The sequence below is a fragment of the Stegostoma tigrinum genome, chromosome 11 (assembly GCF_030684315.1).
Source record: "Stegostoma tigrinum isolate sSteTig4 chromosome 11, sSteTig4.hap1, whole genome shotgun sequence".
Lineage (NCBI taxonomy): Eukaryota > Metazoa > Chordata > Chondrichthyes > Orectolobiformes > Stegostomatidae > Stegostoma > Stegostoma tigrinum.
In genome coordinates this window covers 75590442-75596036 of record NC_081364.1, presented here as the reverse complement: position 1 = coordinate 75596036, position 5595 = coordinate 75590442, and positions in this window count along the sequence as shown.

Genomic DNA, 5595 nt, shown 5'->3' with positions numbered 1-5595 from the left:
CCCCACGAGATTATAAACTGCCCAGGCAACAACCCCCGATGATTTCTATTCCTACCCTGTCTCTCAAACTCCTGCCTCGAGACCAGGACAGGGATTTTGTTGCTTGGGCCTGGAGAGCTTCTCAAAATATGGCTCCCTTCCTGCGATTTGGCACCACCTACAATCTGCTACAATACCCGCACTGCGCATGTTTCGCTTCACAACTCGGCCCGTGTGATTGGCATCGAGCTGCTGTCAAAGTGAAGGTTGGGCGGGGGGACATAAGAGTGACCAACAAAGCACGGGCGATCCTCCTCAGAGTGAATGACGGGCGAGAGTTTATGTAGCTCTTCCTCATTGGCTCCGCCCCAACACTGTGACACTTGGAATGAGTTTCAGCCAATGTAACCCACTATCAGTGAACTGAACAACACTGCATGACACCAGGGCAACTGCTCCCGGAGTGTTCTGTTCAGTAATGTTCTCCTTATCTAAGGAATGATAGTCTGGCTTTGTAGACACAGTGCTATGAAGGTATACCAGACTGATTCCGGGAAAGGGGTTTCTTCATTCAGAGAGGAGTAAATCTGTGGAGTTCAACTATCAGAGAAAGTGGTTGTGGCAAAATATTGAATGTTGTGAAGAAGTTTTAGATTATTGTTCAGAGGGATAAAGGGATCAAAGGATGTTGAAAGTGCAAAGATACTGAATTGGTGATCAGCAATATCAGCATGAATGGCAGAACAGTCTCAAGGGCTAAAGAGCGATCTGTTCCTGAAGAAGGTCTGAGGTTCCGAAAGCTTTTGTTTTCAAATAAACCTGTTGGACTAATAAGCTGGTGTTGTGTGATTTCTGACCTTGTCCACCCTAGTCCAACACAGGCACCTCATGTTCTTATTTCCAAGACTATATCACCATTTTTAATTTCCCTCCTGGTCATGGCTAGCCCACATTTCTCATTTCATTTTTGTGCCAGAAAGGAATGAACAACTGTTGCAGTTCCCCAATATTTTCTTTCAGTGTTTTCACTTGCCTATCCACTTCTATCCCCTTAAGTAATACTCCCCAATTTATTATGGGAAGCTTGTGTGCCATGCCATCATGGTTTCCTCTTTTTAAATTCAGGATCTTAGTCTCGGAAGCAACTCTGCCACTCTCCAACTTAGAGTCACAGAGTTGTACAGCATGGAATCAGAATCTTTGGTCCAATGCGTCCAAGCCAACCAGGTATCCTAAATTAATGTGGTTCCATTTAATACCATTTGGCTCATACCCCTGCAAACTCTTCCTGTTCACGCACCCATCTAGATACCTCTTAAAAGTTGTAATTGTACCAGCCTCTACCACTTCCTCTTGTAGCTCATTCCATACATGCACTACCCTCGACATGATAAAAAATGCCCCTTAGGTTCCTTTTACATCTTTCTGCTATCATCGTAAAGCCACATGCTCCAGTTTTGGACTACTAGCCTAGGAAAATGACGTTGGCTACTCACCTTATCCACGTCTCTCACGATTGTATAAACATTTATAAGGCCACCCCTCAGCCTCCAACATTTCAGCGAAAATAGCTCCAGCCTATTTCAGCCCCTGCCTACAGCCCAAACCCTCCAACTTCAGTGAAATCCTTTAAAATCTTTTCTCAACCACTTTAAGTGTCTTTACTGACAGCAACATTTCAAAAGTGGCCTAACCAATATCCTGTATACTCACAATATGACATTTCAACACCTTTATTTAATGCATTGACCAATAAGTGCAAGAATACCAAAGTCTTCCTTCACTATCCTATCTAACCCTGGCTCCACCTTAAAGGAAGTCTTGAACCTGCACCCCAAAGTCTTCGTTCAGCAATGTTCCCCAGGACCTTACCATTAAGTATCAGTTATATAAATAACACCAAAGGATGATGTGACTGCACAAGTGCAGAGATCCAACAGGATGTTGCCTGGGCCGGAGCGATGGAGTTTTGAAGAAAAAGTAGAGAGGCTGGGTGGGGACCTGATTGAAGTGAACAAAGCTCTAGAGGGCATTGACTGCTCGGATAGGAAGAATCATTTCCCCTTAGTACAGGGATCAATAATGGAGGGGAGGGGTGGAACTACTTTTAAAATAAGTAGTTGGAGGTTTTAAGTGGTTTTGAGGGAAAACAAATTCTTCCAAAAGGAGGTGAGTGACTATCTGTAAGTCACAGCCTAAAACTGACAGACGGAGGGTTCTGAAGTACTGACCACTTACACATTAGCACTATCCCATTACCTCCTTTCCATTTACCCATTGCCTTGTAGTTACAATTTTAATTTTAGATGGGTAGCACGAGAGATTTATTTCAAATAAATTAACAAAATTATCTTATTTATAGATTCAGACTTGCAATATTGAAAAAGTAAATATTATGTATACATTGTCTATGAATAGGAAGGGAACAGAGGGATGTAAGAGAAGACAGTTTTAATATGGAAGGGCAAAACCTGTCAGCGCATGCTTGGTGGGCTGAAGGGCCTGCTTCTGTGCTGTAATGTTTTTTGTACTGCGCCCTTCTCCAACTGTTCCATCACAGTAAAATTTTCATGAATTGAGGGTTTTCAATGGCAGGACCTTTACCCAGCAGTCCCCGCGCTGGTAAAGGTCGCTGATTCACATTACAGGCGAGCACTGCGCAGGCGTCGTGCCGTTGCGCTCTTTGGAATGTGTCCGCTGAGAGTAATGGCGACGGGGGAAGATGCTCTGCTCTTTTGTCACATTCAATGTCAGTAAAGATTGAAAGTGCGAAGGGAGAGATGGAAACCACGGTGGCTCAGGAGGGGTTTCTAAACACCTCTGGAAGGTAATTAAAACTAAAAATGAATCTGCAGGTGCTGTATTTCCAGATCCAGGCCTTTGACCAGGAAGTGATTCCAGTTTAGTGGTCGCCATCTTGTCTGGGATCCGCGCGCGCGCGACCCAACGTCACATCGTGAGTGGGATTTCACCGGTCTCAGCTGGGTCCTAGCGCCAGGAGTGTAACCGTAATTAACAATGGGGTTTTCAGCAGCATCACCCATTCCCAGCCACAGCTGACCTATGCAGCCTCGAGTTGCCATGGGCCTTGGATACATTCAATTGAGTGGCTGTGGCTGCAACTCCTGATACGTAGAATAGCTGTGTCACTTCAGCCCTGATTTCTCATCTGTGGCTGCTCAATGTGTAGAAGAGTGGGCGAGTCAGGGAATTCTGGCTAAAACAGCGTTCAGTAGTACTTGGGTAAACCCACAGGAGTGGGACATGGGTTGTTACTGAACATTCTTATTTAAGAAACTGGAATAGTCGTCAGCCCAGCAAGCTTTCTCTATCATTCTGGTAAGATCATGGCTGATCAGATTGTTACTTTAATTCTACTTTCCTGCCTGCCCTCCATGAGAAGTCACTTCCATGCCCAGCTGTCCCTGGGCACACACTGCTGACCATTACATGTGATACCTTCTACAATGGTAACATGTCAGCATAAGGGGAGCCAATCGTCTCGTGGTATTATCACTGGACTGTTAATCCAGGGACCCAGATGATGTTCTGGGGACCTGGGTTTGAATCCTGCCACGGCAGATGGTGGAAATTGAATTCAATAAATAGCTAGAATTAAGAGTCTAATGATGACTGTGAATCCATTGCCGATTGTTGGAAAAGTCATCTGGCTCACTAAAGCCCTTTAGGGATGGAAATTGCCATCCTTACCTGTTCTGGCCTACATGTGACTCCAGACCACAACAATGTGGTTGACTCATAACTGCCCTCTGGGCAATTAGTGATCTGCAATAAGTTCTGGCCTAGCCAGCGGTGCCCTTATCCCATGAATGAATAAGAAGTAAAATAAAGTCTCATAGATGCTGGGAATTTCCTCATGACTTCTTTTTTTATTTTTGCTATTATTGGTTTGATTGGAAAGAACATTCCATCACAGAATCACAGAAATGTTACAGTGTGGAAGGAGACCTTTTGACCAGCCATGTCTGCACTAGGTCTTCACAAAAGCAACCTGACTGACTGAGAAGCTGAAATTATTTGCTCTGAATTGCCATCAATGGACTGATTGTGATGCTGACATTGAGGTCGTTGACTAGCTCACCGAGCTGGCTTGTTTTTATTTTCAAGGTGAGCAAATCAACAATCTCACCCATGGTCCGAGCTACAAATCTTTGCAAAATACTGATATGCTGTATTTCTTTTACGGAGGATTTCAGGTGCTCTCACTGCAGAACTGGATTCAGAAAATCATCTGAACTCGCTGTACATCAGCGCACCACTTCTTCCAGAGGTTAATGCACTACCCTTAGCGACACAAAGATGCGTACCTTTGGTTTCTGAGTTGGATCGTTTCACGTAGAAAGTTGGCCATGGTCCAATGTGTTCACGACGTTCATGGGAGAAGCTGATTAGTGAATGGAAAATGCAAACTAAACATCACTAATCAGGATCTGATTATCATCAGCTTTTCAATGTGGAAATAGAAATGCTTGCCTCTTCTGTCTGTTTGGGAAAACTTCATGTGAGACACAGAAACACCCAAATGAGATTGTTGCAGTGCGCTGACTGTGTAAAGAGCTTTAACCATTTACAATGCCTGGATAAGCATTCCACCATTCTCAGCCCAGAGAAATTGCCTCTTTTAGATTAAAAAAAAGTGTTTCAGCAAATCATCCAACATGGAGAGACGCAAAGACACCAGCACCATGGACAAACCATGGAAATGTGAGTACTGTGGGAAGAGATTCAGTTGGCCATCCCAGCTGGAAATACATGGACGCACTCACACGGGGGACAGGCCGTTCACCTGCTCCAAGTATGGAAGAGGATTCAGAGAGTCATCCAACCTGCTTGCTCACCAGCGGGTTCACACTAATGACAGACCTTTTAAATGTTCAGACTGTGGAAAGTGCTACAAATGTTCTGGCGACCTGATGTCCCATAAACTTGTTCACATCAATTAGAAACCTTTCAGGTGCTCTCACTGCAAGACTGGATTCAGAAAATCATCTGAACTTTCTGTACATCAGTGCATCAATTCTTCCAGAGATTAATGCACTACCCTTAGCGACACAAAGATGCGTACCTTTGGTTTCTGAGTTGGATCGTTTCACGTAGAAAGTTAGCCATGGTCCAATGTGTTCATGACGTTCATCAAGCATCTGTCTCTCCATCGGTGTAATGAGGGCTCTTTGAAATCTTGATCAGAATCTTGTGTCGAGTGTTAGTTTAAAATACTCTTCAATAATCCCACTGGATAAACCTGTGCTTGAGATCTACAGTTCTTTATTGTTCCTGTTTGTTTTCATCAATGTAAATTCATAGTAAAGCAAGCTGTAAGGAATGATGGGAGGGAAAATCATGTTCCCTTTCATTATCCCAATTAAATCTACATTTCAGTAAAGTTCAGGCAATAGGGTCTAATACTTGATTTGGACACAGCTGCCATGTCAACAGGTGAAGAATCCCTAAACTGACAAGAATTCGATTCCAACTGCAATTTCCGTGGGTGGGGCAGATGCAATGACAAACTGCAAAACTAAGAACAAAAACAGAAGTTGCTGGAAAGGCTCAGCAGGTCTGGCAGTGCTGTTCCCAGGAGTCAGCATTGCGGCC